This window comes from Sinohyriopsis cumingii, chromosome 7 (genome assembly GCF_028554795.1).
Source record: "Sinohyriopsis cumingii isolate HCF-2022 chromosome 7, ASM2855479v2, whole genome shotgun sequence".
NCBI classification, from domain to species: domain Eukaryota; kingdom Metazoa; phylum Mollusca; class Bivalvia; order Unionida; family Unionidae; genus Sinohyriopsis; species Sinohyriopsis cumingii.
This window is the reverse complement of record NC_142967.1, coordinates 138,013,656-138,029,802: the sequence shown is the minus strand read 5'-3', so window position 1 is coordinate 138,029,802 and position 16,147 is coordinate 138,013,656. Positions and strand designations below refer to the sequence as shown.

The 16,147-nt window shown below is 35.0% G+C and overlaps 1 protein-coding gene across 1 annotated transcript in view; it reads left to right on the top strand.

Moving 5' to 3' along the window:
* Positions 1–16,147, top strand: part of LOC149796225 (protein MON2 homolog) — a 210,821-nt gene that overhangs the window by 163,530 nt on the left and 31,144 nt on the right. The gene's annotated exons all lie outside the window — the stretch shown is intronic.

Sequence of the window (16,147 nt, the reverse complement as noted above, 5' to 3'; positions counted from 1 at the left end):
GAGTAGTTACAATTCATACTACCAGGTTTTTGTCAGTTTCTCATTACCAGATGGAGTAGTTACAATTCATACTACCAGGCCCATGTCAGTTTTCTCATTACCAGATGGAGTAGTTACAATTCATACTACCAGGCCCATGTCAGTTTTCTCATTACCAGATTGAGTAGTTACAATTCATACTACCGGGCCCATGTCAGTTTTCTCATTACCAGATGGAGTAGTTACAATTCATACTACCAGGTCAATGTCAGTTTCTCATTACCAGCTTGAGTAGTTACAATTCATACTACCAGGTCTGTGTCAGTGTCTCATTACCAAATTTAATAGTCACAATCTATAGTACCAGGTCCTAAATGTATGCCATTAAAGAAACAAGATTTTGCAGTTTGTCTTTTGTCAACACACCAACATATTGTAATGGTTTCTTCCATCTTTGGCTTGGCACAATGAATGCATATAACCTAGCATTGCACTTTCTCATTGGTCTGTTAAAGATATGGAGCATTAAAGGCAGCTTTGATTGGCTAACTGAAGCTAAAGGAATAAGGTAAGTTTTGATAATCAAACCAATAAAAACTTTTGTTTTATACTGTATTAGCTTGTAGGGCAATGGCTAAATAAAACTACTATGTGGAAAGCTTACACTTTCCAAACTATTTAGAAAACAGGCTTGTATCGGATTAACAAAAGCGTTAACCATAATAATGCTGATTCAGATAAACATACAATATTATAAAGTTTCTGGTCAATGGCAAGGCAGGTAAGCAAATCCACCACCTGGGCCTCTTGTTTGTCTTTTCCTTTATGGAATTTCACTTTTATTCATCACTTTGTTGCCAGTAATGTGCTGACATGTTGCTAAACCCCATACATACATATTTATTCACCTCAAGTTAAATTTTTTGCTCTGAATGAAGCTCATCTTTTCATGCAGATGACATTTAAGAGAAATGCAGGCCAGTGTCAAAGCTGATGCTTCCAAAGAAAGGCACAACCTGTGTACTTCTGAACATTCACTGGCTACCTTTAAGCATGGCAAGTCACTGAGCTAAGTTTCAAGTTTCCTAATGACATTTGCTGACAAAGTTTGGAAATGTGGCTATTGACCTTAGTTAGTTTTCAATATGGGGTAAAAGTTTTTGGATTTAAAGTATGATAAGCATCATGGATGTGAAGGACTTAAAACTACCTAACCCACAAATTTTAAAATAAATTTTCTTCACATCTAAATAGTCTCTTTGACGACAGTAGTAATACAGACTGCATAATATATTTCAGAAAGTGAGATGTTAAAATTATATACTGCAAGTTTTGTCAAGCCATGGTTTAAGGATATGCATTTGATTGCCTGCAAAGCTTGCCCTTATGGTCCAAATGTTTGCAGAACTTGCCCTTGAGGTCTAAATTTGACAGAGCTTCACCTTATGTAGTAAACACTTGGTTTCTACTGGTTCATGTCTTCTCATCCTAAATATTTTGAGCAATTCTTTTTTTTAAAACAGTTTTTAAACGTATCTTTAGATGGCACCTTATACACACTGTTGTGCTGAGGTGTCAATCAGTGCTACAACATGCTATTGATTTGAGCCTTGTTTGTAACAGTTAGCTTCAGTTGTCCCCCTGAATACATTTACATCTTGACAAGCTGACCTCCATCAACCCTGGTTACCCATGGTTACAGTGAATTGAATCAACATGATCTAATCCAAGACTGGGGGAGCTGATGAACAATGGGCTGCCATATTGATATAAAGGTCCCCAGTTTGCCAGGGACAAAGGTTGTGCAGACTACAGAATCATTTACTAGAAAGAAAACTAGGAATGAAAGCAGATTCCAAAATATTATCTTGAACATACGTCAAAACCATAGCTTCAAAAGTCCAGTACTTTTCAGTATGTTTTAACCAAAGAAAATCTGCTGGAATCTACTTACAACGATTTATTTTTAATTGTAAACAAGTGAAACTTTGTAATTATAAAGATGAATAATTAAGGACATTATTAAAAAAAAATGAATTAATAATTTCTTCAAAACTTAATTCTTTCTAATGGGTCAACTGCTTACTTTTCATATTTGTTTTTGCAGTTTTCAGAAATTTCTATTACATAGAAGACAGACACCCTGGGCTTTTTTTGGGTCAATTTTAGTGTAATTACAGATATTTACTTTTCAAATGACTGACAATTCAAACAGGAAAATAGCATTTCATATTATTTATACCAGACATTAATTTTGTTAACTTGCCAGGACAGCTCTGAAATACATAACTGTTATTTTAATCGGAAGAGTTTTATTTATATAAAAAATTATTTTGAAACACTGGAAAGCATACAATTTTAAGGTACCTTAGTTCTATCATTTATAATCACCACAGTATTTTTTTTAAATTTCGTGTATTAAAGAAATTTAGCATTTTAAGATAGTCCTATGTAATATATAAACAAATTGTAACATATTTTGTTCAGTGTATATTATTTATTTTCATTTCATTTGAGTGATATTTTGCTAATGTTTATGAAATAGTTTTTCCACAACACTTTGTTCTAGCCCTCAAACAGCAGGTATTGCTCTTTGAGATTATGGATGGAATGGATTGTCACTTGCTGTCAGTTTGCAAGGGGGCTTGCCTCCAGGGAAAGAATGATTTCTAAAGGAAGAGTTTCAAAGAGGAAGCAGCCTTGGGACTTGCAAAAGTGATACATTACATGTCATTCTAATGTTGCAAATTCTGACACACCAAAGTTTCTGACATCACTACTCATGTGTGAAGGTAGCAACACCCATATTGTGTGTGTGAAGGTAGCAACACCCAAATTGTGTGTGTGAAGGTAGCAACACCCAAATTGTGTGTGCGTGCTAATGAGGTTAAAACCAGTAATTTATTAATATGCTCCATCAGAGATGGGATATTATTCAGTTTACAGTTTTTGAAAAAATCAAATGCTATTTATAAGAATTAGAATTAATTTTGTGAAAAAAAATACAGAAAATGCTTATTTAAAAGGCATAGAGCTTGTGTTTTCAAATTTTAAAGTCTATCAGTGCTTTCAGCTTTGTACCTTGTTCAGTGCAAGAATGTGTACACATGAGTAAGCAAAATATGCACCCAAAGAAAATACATATGTTGTACATTGAATTGCAGGTGCCATATTAAATCTACAGATTTTTTAAATTTGAGAAGATATTTAATAAACAAAAATAATTAAAAAGGTGGCAGAAAATGATCAAAAATTGTTATTATGAATGTAAACATTTGGCACAAAATATAACAGCATACTTAAAATTGCCATTGTCATAGATAAAAAAAAGAGAAATTTATATGTTAAGTGATTTGTAAAATAAAAAATTATATAAATATAATCATTATAACCTGTGTGGTTAAAATAGACAAGTTTTACTTGAACCATATTTTGGGAATCTACAATTTCAGAACCATTTCAGTTTTAACTTATGTCAATCATAAATTCATTTTATATGTACAGATAAGTAATACACTAAAACAATTTAACCATGAATACACAAAAAAACCACACTATAAACATAACAAATTTAATAGTATATTGAAGCTATATGCTCAATGTTATGGAATGAAACCACATTCAGTCAAAATTTTATGATTTTCTAAGGTGGTATATAAGCTTCCTCATTGAATTCACAACAGAATACTTCTGCCTAAAAGAGCGAAAGTCAATACACTCAACACGAATATGTTCATCTATCAGTGGAGACTTGCTTTTCAAAACCAGATCAGCGTGAGCTTAGTCCTTTTTTGCGTTATCACTTTGTAAAATCAGAAGAAGGCACTATACGGTTTGTAGCCTGGTCCTCTGGACCTAATTAAACATGATTTTACTGCTTAAAAATGTATGACTACATTTTCTTGCCCAGAAGTTATTCATGCTCAAAGTATTAGAATTTCAAATTGCATCACTATTTTATATCAAAAGCTATCGCTGTTGTCATTTTTTTACTGCATTGTTTGTGAAGAATGAAAATAAATACAAATAAAGTTCATTCACCATATTGATAAAAGAATAGTGATAATGGAATAAAAAATGGAGAATATTTCAAATACACAAATTGTAAGTAATGATGTACAAATGATGAAAAGTGGTGATTTCAAGAAATGCCATAACTATAATGATACAGAACATGATGTTTTGAATATATATTTAAAAAAACTTTGCAACAGTACATATGCCAGATATAGTACTAGATCTTGCCTGAATGACTTTCATTGATCTACATTATTCGATTTTTCCCAGTACTTGCTGTAGATAATGGTCAACAGTGGTGTATGTAACAGTAAGCTATATTTCAATCTTTGACCCAAACAGTCAGAGTCCAAGTTCAGATCCCAAGATTAACAATGCCTTATCACATTATGTGGCAAGTAGTGGTGAGAATTGACCAGATGATTGCTTATTACCCACCCAAGGACAAATGGACACAAGAACTGGTCATTTTGTAGCTTACCTAATCTTGCTCAAAGTTACAACATCATGGCCTTGGAAGATAAGTTATGCCCTGGATTCATCCCAGTCTCTTCCCAGTGAACATTCAGGGAAATGCCAAATATTATTTACCAGGTATACTCTTAAGTTCAAAACAGCTTCATTTTAAACTCCAGTTAATTTGTCTGGGATCTGCTGGAGAAGGTAACATGTCACCAGTCAGATATCATAAATAATTAATGGTCATTCCACATTTGCAGGCATGGCTCAAGTTGTTTACTTCCTTTGGTCACTAAACCATTATCTGCCTGTACTTGGCAAGTTGCCCAAACTGACCACTACATTAAGTTGTAGAAGTATAATGTATATACATATGTGTATGTTTATATATACATAGAGAAGCTGCCATTACCTGTGTAGAATGGTCTTTTTCTTTCTTTGTAGCTCAGGAATGTTTAGTCCAAGTGTGATTGTTTACAATGTGTCTACTGCAATCTAACTTTCATGTAAGACTGACCATTACTGACCAGCTGTTATCAATGTCCTGCCAATCTTACACAAACTTCCACCTATAATTCTGAACTGACCAATTAATTCCACTTCTTTCTCAACATGACCCCTCTAACCCCTGACCTCTTTTAAGCCAGGAGGTCACATGACTGTAACTGAGAACAACCTTGTGCAACCAGCTGTAACAAGTTCCTCCACAATATTACATAACCAGGTCCAGCTATCTGATATACAATATAAGTACATGCTGACCAGTTGCCTGCCAACACTGGGGGACCCTTAGGGGAAAATACAATCCCAACTAATCCCTTTTGTGTCATTGTTTAAGGCATTCATTGCTGCTATTGATGGGAAAAAAGGAATTTTATTTTGGATTTCAAAAGATAAGATCTAGTCATTACCAGGTGGAATGGAGCTTACAGTTAGATGGATAGGATAAATGGGTTTAACAGAAAAGGAAAGAAAAAACTTAGATTAAAGAAAGAAAATTTGCTGTTATGATCTGACTTGTCCAATGACATTTCAATAGCAAGTTTTTTTTTTACATTGTTCTTTTCCCCAGGGGTTAAAACCCTCAACCTCAAATGCTCTAACCACTCATTTACTGGAGTGGTCATTTAGAGAGTTTTGGGAATTATAGTTGAAGTTAAAATCATACAGCTTGCAGTGAAAAACAGAAAGTTGCACATTTTAAGTAAAATAAACCACATCCTTCTCAACCACAAGTCCCTATCTCAAAACGTTTCTCCATATGCCACTTACTTTTGAAGCTTTTGTCTGTTAAACCATTGTTTGTCCATTGTGAAAAATGTCCAGTAATGCTCGGACACCTTGATAGATTTTACTAGTTAACATGGGCAACATTTAAGTCATTCTTGCTATTTTTCACCCAGTTGCAGTGGAATTTTATTAACAAAACTAGTAAAATATATTTGCAAAATACTTTGTTTAGAAGTTGACACTATTGTCAAGAAGTCAATTGCTTTGAAAACATTGACATTACATATAGTGCATTGGACTGACCACTGGCCTAAGTGGTTAGAACATCTGCCTCAGATGACAGAGGTCACTGGTTTGAACCCCAGCCAAGTCATACCAAAGACTTTTAAAAATGGTCCTAGCAGCTGCCTCGCTTGAAAGTCAGCATTAAAAGGTTAGTGTTAGGACTGTTCGGCCTGGTGTCAGGATAAGGTGGTGGTGTTGTTGTTGTCGGGTTTAACGCCATTTTTCAGCACAAGATAGGCTATACATGGTGGCCAGTATTAATGGTGGAGGAAGAACCCAGGATAATGTGACTGGGTGGGATATGATGCTACATGATGCCCTAGTGCTAGACATCACTATAAACTGCCACAGTGCATACATCATTGCAATATGACTGGAAAATTGTTAAAGCTATGCTAAAAATCTAAATCTTTTACACACACACACATGCATGAAAACATGCACACACACAGTGCAGTGACTTGAGCATAGTCATTAATTAATATTACATATTGTGCATTGATTTGAGCATAGTCAGTAATTGACATTTCATATTGTACATTGACTTGAGCATAGTGAATAACTGACATTACATATCATGCATTGACTTGAGCATAGTCAATAATTGACATTACATACTGTCCATAGACTTGAGCATAGTCAATAATTGACATTACATATTGTCCATTGACTGGAGCATAGTCAGTAATCAACATTTCATATAGTGCATTGACTTGAGCATTGTCAATAATTGATATTGCATACATTCCATTGACTTGAGCATAGTCAATAATTGGCATTACATATTGTCCATTGACTTGAGCATAGTCAGTAATCAACATTTCATATAGTGCATTGACATGAGCATAGTCAGTAATTGATGTTACATATAGTGCATTGACATGAGTATTTTCAATAAGTGCATTGACTTTTGATTCTACAAGGAAACAAACTGTGAAGTATTGAATGAATGCAGTCTAAGTAAAATCAAGTTCATAAACTTAATGATTGTTGTTTTGTTGTGCAGTTTAACATTTTTCAGCACATGATGTATATCTGATGGATGCAAAACACATAAAGACCCCAGGAAGAACCACTAAATACTGGCAAGCTTTCTCACATGTCTACATTGGTCGAGTCTGTAGTACAAGCCACATGGGTCATGTATTCATTCAACACTGACTATTTCAGTAATGGGTGTCATATTTTAGAATTTGATTCTTCATAACTTTAAGTGGCAAGAATTCACTCATTTGGATTCGTATACATCCATATTCCTTGGGAAGGTCATTATTTAGATGCCCCAAGAGGTGCATACAGCAAAATCAATGTTAAAGTATGTAGATCTTTTTGGACAAAATGAACCTAAATGTGTGCTCCAGTACAATCTGGATTGAATGTCACATGCTGTGATGTCACAATGAAAGCTACGCATAGTGATAAACAAATTCATACTATCCTCGATTGCGACAATTCCACTCAGCACACTCTTATTTTGAACCAAGTTTATAGTACATGGCCACCATTTTAGAAGTCCATAGCCATAGTGATAGATAATTTTAGTCGGGAAGTTTCTTGGTGACAGTTAAGGTGCAGAGCATTCAATAATCAGGATTAAATAGACTTCGGTTAAAGAAAATTATTGTTAAATCTTAAAAGAACCATTTATATTTAATTTAAAATGAATACATGACTCGTGTGATTTGTACTATAGTGGATTCAGTTTAAAAGCAACTGTTAGAAGTACACATTTTTCATGGATTAAGGTTAGCCATAAGAGTCTGAGTGTAACACAGGATGACCTCATTTGTGGATTGTTTTCTAGAAAGTGCAGATTGTACATGCATTTTATGAATTTGTGAAAGAAATGACAATTTGTGGCTTTTTCCCCTTGCTGAGATCCATTTTCTGACATTTAAATGAAATTTTTTATATTGTTTTGAAATAAACTGTAATGATTTATGCAATGTTATATAACCTGTATTGATAAAAATATTATGACTTAGTGAAGAGAATAAAAGAAAGAAAAAGCCTGTAACCTTCTAAATGTAGAACAATAAATGGCAGTTGCATACAGTGAAGTTCTTTATTTGAGAACTTTTGAATTTATGTAGAATTGTTCATTATTTTATTAAATTGTCGTTGTCACACTGAGACAGTTTTATAAAACTCTGCAAGGAACCAAAGTGTATTGTAGCGCTGTGAACTCCAGGACAGATTAGACATAAAATGACATCGATGTGACTTCTTGCTCTTTTTCATCAGTGAAAACTAAAAATCTTTATATAATTTATATAATTCACAATAACAGATGTGCAGAGGAAAATGATTGTGTCAAGTTTTGGAAAACTGACGTGACCTTAATGACAGTAGAGTACATGTACTTTTTCCTATCCTACGTGAGAGCCACAGTGGCTTAGTGGTAAAGTGATGGACTTACACTTTGAAGGTTATGGCATTTAAACTTGTCCAGTCCCCAGTTTGGGTCTGCTGACATGATTTCTCTCTTGACATAGCACTTAACTGTCATTGCCTCAGCACAAAATAGTCACTGATGTGCTGATGTGCCTTTAAACACCAACCAAGCCACCAACCAACCAAGATCCTTTACCATGTAATAGTCCTTACATGGACTTAGATATTCAGCTAGAGCAGTACAAGAAAACGCACGCCAACTTTTTTAAAAAGCAATTCTGAATTGCTCAATCCATTAGCTATATAACAATAAATTCCGTACTCTGTTGCACAGCCAGTCATCCATAAATATGAATTGGCTGCAATCCACCAATGTTATAGTGTTAATTATATTTTGATAAAATGCTGAATTACTCTTAAACTTTCGGTGCCATTTATCACTACATAATCACGGAATCATACGATTTATACAAAATTACTGTGTGTATTTGCTTACAAGTCAGGTCCAACTGCAGACAACATAGACCCTGATATGCCATTGCAGATCTGCATTTGTTCTGCTTACTACTATATTAATCATAATAAAAACTACATAGACCCCAATCAGCCATTGCATAATGTGCTAGTAGATGAAGGTCTGCATTTATTCTGCTTACTACTGTATTAAGAACTGCATAGACCCTGATCTGTCAGCACATTTGATGGCAATGGCCTTGGCACTAAATAACCTACTTGTGTTGCTGTGCCATAAAACACCAACCCCCACCACTGCCACATTTTGTACAATATGAAAATTACTATAAATCAGATTGAAAAAAACAATTACATTGCTGTCTCATATATGCTGACATTTGTGCTGTTTGCAAAAATTACAGTATACTGAAAAAACAAATAATGTACAGCATTCAAATAGAACATGGCATATACAACAGAAACTTTGACTCTATACTTCTTAAAATATAAAATTTTAGAGTTTATTCGAAAATCTAGTAATCGATACACCAATAGACCATTAAATTTGTAACAAATGTCATAGTGTATTTCATAATTTGTACAATTGTTGCTTAACTTTTTTGTACATTTGAAACAATGTTAAAAAGAAGGTATTCAGGTCCACATAGAAAATATTGATCCAGTGATAGAATACCTTAATTGTGAGCTTATTTGAGGTGTGAATATCCCAGGTGTGGAATTTTTCTATTAGAGCCCAGATCTATGGTTATTGTGTGCAGGCAACTGCTCTAGTCCACATATTATCACAGGATCACAGGGGAAAAAAGTATTCAAATTGACTCTTGGGTGAAAAGGAAATGGAGATAGTATCACTATTTCCTACTCCTGTCTTGCTTTGGGCTATGATTTTCAATCAAGATTCAAGAATGGACCATCAATTGAAAGACAGTCAGTCAAATTACCCTAATTCTATCTAGTGCTTTTAGGATCATTCAAAGCAGGAAATGTGAATTACAGTAGGCCATCACAAATCAGTGAGAACCATCAGTTGTCAGATTATTTCAGTAATGACACTTTAACTTTGAGAATCTTCTCTGCTGTCTATGGCTGTGGTATGGGGAACAGATTGTCGACTCACACTCAATTGCCTTTCACTTTAACCATCCCATGAATTTATTCAATTGAAATCCAGTTCTTTAGCACTTGTGGTCAAGACTGGACAGGAAATACAATTCTGTTAACATATTTTTGTGACTTTTTCTTGCTCCTGGTCATGTTTTCTCTCAGCATGGTCACTGGCTATTTTATATTTAAAAATTGATTCCTGTTATAGGGTATAACACTGTCCTGAGTGTATTGTCCATGACGGCTGGTCATGATGATGCAAGTTAATTCTGTTTTAGTTTTGACATTTTGGTTTTGAAAAGAAAATCATAAAAATTATGTAATAAATTATAGATTTAAACAAGACACACACGTTCAAAAGAAGACAATACAAAATTGCAGTAAAAAATATACTGCATTTTGCCCGTATGTTTTTGCATTGTGCATTTTTCATTATTCAACCATGAGTCTGGAGAAGCCCTAATTGTGTTACATAGATGTTACTACATCATAGAGAAGCCCTAATTGTGTTACATAGATGTTACTACATCATAGAGAAGCCCTAATTGTGTTACATAGATGTTACTACATCATAGAGAAGCCCTAATTGTGTTACATAGATGTTACTACATCATAGAGAAGCCCTAATTGTGTTACATAGATGTTACTACATCATAGAGAAGCCCTAATTGTGTTACATAGATGTTACTACATCATAGAGAAGCCCTAATTGTGTTACATAGATGTTACTACATCATAGCCGTGATAAAATCAAGTCAAACTAAACAAGTATTCCAGTGATGCGCTTCAACAACAACAACAACAACAATAATAATAATAATAATTTACAGAAGTACAGGTCATTTGCTAATTATTAGCTAATATTCCATGAAATTTTCATGCTGCATAAATATATTAGGCAAAGATTATTTACCCAAAAATACAACCGATAGTAATTACAATTAACAAATCACTGCATGAGAGAGGCGCACTTTACATAGCATTTAAACTGTGTTGAATATTTAATAGATAAAAAGATTGATTGATATATTGATTTTAAAAAATCAATCTGTTATGGGCTATTGTATCATCCTTATCTATGTACAATATATATATCAGTGGCTGGACATGGGTTTTAATATGTTACTTCATTCCGCATTACTGTGTTTGTGGAATAATTATTTGACATTTTCAAAATGTCTTCCTAAGTACATCATCATGTACAATTTGACCTTGACTCATGATGTCACATTTAACCCCGATTTCTTAAAACTTGAAAAAATTCAAACTCAAGGTCAGACTAGTAAAACAAATAGAATGTTTGGAATTTATGTCCATCAAATTTGAATAATCATAACCCTTCTTAAACTAGCCAGACGAACTTGCTTTCCTCTGCAGATTGGCCAATAATTTATATCCCAGCAGGGTAATCCTGGGATTAAATAAAACCTGGTATACTGGACACCTTTATAAATGGGCTTAAATTTTTTTATCCAGAAAGAGTCCAGTTTAGGAAAGTTTTATTATAAAAGAAGGCAATAAATATAGCCAGTCTGATGAAAATCAAGATTCTGACTTGATGCAGATCTGATGGACATCAGTACAAAGTCATGTTAATTGTTGACTTTTAAAGTTACCAATCGAATTACAGATTTTATGTTTTTAAAGTGAAAAACTTGATTTCTGAATATATTGTTTTTAATGATAACTCTCCCTAACCCAAAATGCAACACTAAATCTGATTGGTTACTAAAATCAAGAGCTAAGAATAATATTAACCTTTTTTTTGTCAGATGTACATTTTGTAAGTAGATCTAATTTTATTCAGAATATAAATTTAGCTGACATTTAAAACTTTATAGTGTTTATTTTACACTCCAGTACTTGGGACCTCAAGTGGCCAAGTGGTCTAAAGTGCTCACCATTACGGATCACTGCCATCTCACCTCTGTTTGTGTGGGTTCGAGTCTTGGGTTTGGCCAATCTGGGTATGTGAGAAAGCTTGCCAGTAGCTTCTCGTGGGTCAGTGGTTCTTTCCAAGGTTTTTCCAGGTTCTTCTTCCACCATTTATAGTGGCTGCCATGTATAGCCTATCTTGTGCTGAAAAATTGTATTAAAACTTACAACAACAACAACAACACTCCAGTACTCCATTATCTCCAATTGTATTAATTATTACTCATTTAGTTCATTCCAGCATGGTCATAATACAAATTTCCAAGACTTCTAATGCATAAGAGGGTCATAAATGTTTACAAATCTCAGAAGCTCTAACCATTGGTCAGACCACACAAAAAAAGATGTATATGGGATCCATGGACTTATATAAGAGATTCTGCATGTTGGCTGTCTGATGACTGCTCATTTTGATTATTATTCCTCCTCTAATGGAAAATTCTTAAACGGGTTTCCAGTGTGGCTATCCTTAAGCAGGTTTCCAGCATGGCAGTCCTTAGGCAGGTTTCCAGTAAGGCTATCCTCAAGTGGGTTTTCAGTATGGCTGTCCTTAGTGGGTTTCCATTATTGCTATCCTTAAGCAGGATTCCAGTATGGCTATCCTCAAGTGGGTTTCTTGTATGGCTATCCTTTAGAAGGTTTCCAGCATGGCTATCCTGAAGTGGCTTTCCAGTATGGCTATCCTTAAGCAGGTTTCCAGTATTTGGATCTGTTCTGAAGTGGGTTTCCAGTATGGCTACCCTTTAGAAGGTTTCCAGTATGACTACCCTCAAGTGGGTTTCCAGTATGGCTATCCTTTAATAGGATTCTAGTATGGCTATCCTCAAGTGGGTTTCCAGTATGGCTACCCTTTAGAAGGTTCCCAGTATGGCTGTCCTCAAGTGGGTTTCCAGTATAGCTATCCTTTAGAAGGTTTCCAATATGGATGAGAATAAAATTTGGTCAAAATAAAAATCATAGTTTCAGGTATCAATTTTATGGTAATTGTTACTCCCAAGATGCATAAGTGTTTGCTTTCCAAGATCAGAACATCCAAATTTGATATAAAATAGAATCATATAGAGTACAGTTCTTACATGACTCTTCTATGATGCATGAATGCAGGATTCACAGTCATTGTTAAACACTGCTGAGAAATCGGCATGAAAATTATTGATCATATTTGTTACCACTCCTTGCTTAGTTTCTTGATTCTCCAATATGTTAAGAAATCACCCCACCCACCCCAACTTTGTTTCAAATTGTGGTGGGGATGTTCCTTATACATTTTCAGTTCTAAAATAGATCCTGCCTATGTAAATAAAGTTAACACCCTCAGCAACATGAACTTTAATTCTTTGTGGAAAAATCTTGAATGGAATATGAACAAATTCTGCAGTAATCTTGAAAAATCTAACAGGCTATTGCATTTTTATCAGCAAGTGGTCCTGGGTGGCCAGATGGTCTAAAGTGCTCACTTTTACCAATTATTACCATCTCACCTCTGTCTGCACTGGTTCAAGTCTCAGATTCAACCAATGTGGGTATGCGAGAAAGCTTGCCAGTAGCTTCTCGTGGGTCGGTGGTTCTTTCTGGGGTTTTCCCGGGTTCTTCCTCCACCATTAATACTGGCCGCCATGTATAGCCTATCATGTGCTGAAAAATGGCGTTAAACCCCACAACAACAACAACAACTTACCGAGGTTTTCCTCCACAAATTATACAGGTAGTCATGTATAGCCTATCTTGCACTGAGTAAGGACGTTAAACCAAAAACATCTCAACAAGCTCTTCTCATCAGTCCCAGAGTCTTAAACAATATGTACGTGCAGTCATGGAGATGTAAATCCCCATACTTCAGGCATTTTTTTTTGAAGATAATTTAAATATATTTTTTGCACTTCTAACACATTATTCACTATATCATGCTGATGAATGAGAGCTAAGTGCCTTTCCCAAAGACAGACCACTCCTTGGCCCAAGTGGTTAATGCATCCATCTTGGATGTTGTAGGTCACAGGTTCAAACCTTGGCAGTCATACCAAAGACTTATAAAAATGGTACTAGCACCTTCCTTGCTTGGTGCTCAACATTAAGAGGTTTTATTAGGACCGGTCAGCCTGGTGTCAGAATAATGTGACTGGGTGGAACATAATGCCACATGTCTGTGGCATGATGCCCAGTGCTAGACATCACTATAAACTGCCACAATGCGTGTGATACGACTAAAAGTGTGTGTTCGTGTGTGTGTGTTTGTGTGCGTGATTTGGATTTTTAATGCAGCTTTAACAATTTTGCAGTCATCTTGCTTCGATGTCTGCAGTGTGGCAGTTTATAGTGATGTCTAGCAATGGGGCATTATGCCGTAGACATGTAGCATCATGTTCCACCCAGTCACATTATCCTGACACCAGGCCGACCAGTCCTAACACTAACCTCTTAATGCCTAGCACCAAGTGAGGCAGCTGTTACTACCATTTATATTTTTATGGTACGACTTGACCGGGCTTCGAACCTACGACCTCCCGTATCCGAGGTGGACACTCTAATCCAGAACATAATTTAAAAAGAACATTTGAGATATATCTAAGAATCTTGTGTATATATTTGGTATGACTTGGCCAGGGTTCAAACCCACAACCTCCCTCTAACCACTTATACCACTAAAATTGATAAAGCTAGGTTAAAAATCTAAATCACACACCCTTTCCCAAAGATTCATGTAAGCAGCCAACCTGGGCTGGCATGGGTGTGTATTGAACCCCTGACCTATGGGTTACAAATCTGCAGCTCTAGCAAATGAACTGTGGTAAACAACATGTATTCTTCCTCTATGAATTAAGTCCATCCAGATAAAAAATCCAAATATTTCCTGCACATCTGTGAATGTCCAGTAGTAATTATGCATAAATATTAATAAATAAGCTGAGTTTTCAAAATGCTGCTAAATTCAAGAATTTTTCAAGAAATATGCCAGAGATAAAATGTTTATACTTATAAGGTATCTATACCAAACATATGTCTACAAAGTTTCAACAAAATCCTTCAAGCTGTCTGGATGAGTAAATGACAAACTCAGTTTCCAAAATACCTTTTCTTACGATATGATTTTTTAAAGAAATCTCTCCCAAAAAATGTGACAGAGGGAAAATGTAAAACCTTACCACTGATCTAAAACAAAGACACATCCAATCTGCAAAGTTTTATTAAAATTGTCCAAGAGGTGGTGGAGGGTGGGGTGGGGGGGTGGGAGGTTGATAAGCTTTGTCTTGAATAGAAAGATGGATTGACATGGGGGCAAGAACAATATCCCACTCCTCGTCGAAGTGCTGGAATAAAAATGATTTATGTATAGAAAGATGGATTGACATGGGGGCAACAAAACAATATCCCACTCTTCATTGAAGTGCTGAATAAAAATGATTTATGTATAGAAAGATGGATTGACATGGGGGCAACAAAACAATATCCCACTCTTCATTGAAGTGCTGGAATAAAAATGATCTAGTGTGAAGGTTTTTGGTCAAAGGTTTTTCAATATACATGTACACAGCACCTCTGAATTTCAACATTTGACATTCTATAATTCATTGTATACATGTACCAACACATGTACCTTGTTGGCAACCTAATCTGTGTACATTACATTTCTGCTAAAACCCAGGAGCAGAAATCTAACTGGTTGCTTGAGCCAGTTATGTAACAAGATAAGGTGTACAGGTTTGAAGTACATGTAATAACCTGTCCACCCCCCTACAGGAGTGGACCAGATATTCTAGTATGTCAATAGGTGAGTGATTAAATATGTATGTTTGTATGAATAGGGTTTAACAACACATCAGCACAATGCTATATACTGGGTAGAGCTGAGCACCAATTAAAAAAATTCAGCAAAATGGCAAATTAAGACACTAAGCCAAAATCCATCAGAAAAAAAAGGCCAAAATTTTGCAAAATATAGGGAAACATATTTTGTGTGAATGACTGTTAAGAAAAGGTTTGGTTTTGTTAATCTTGGCAAATGTTACATTATCTTGACTTAAATGGTTGGATAAAGTTTGCTCATGTTAAAAGTATGTTTATATTATTGTAGAAACTTTTGTTTTGTTACCTACTGCTTTTAATGGACATTTTTTTAAACCTAAGTTTTAGTGAAACTTGTTATAATTAAAGTCTCATGCACTTAAGAAATTAAGTTGACCTAGGATTATTTTATTATTCATGCTGCTTTGACACCAAGTGTTATTGTGTTCAAATGAAACCTTCATGTACATGTCATTATCTTTACCCC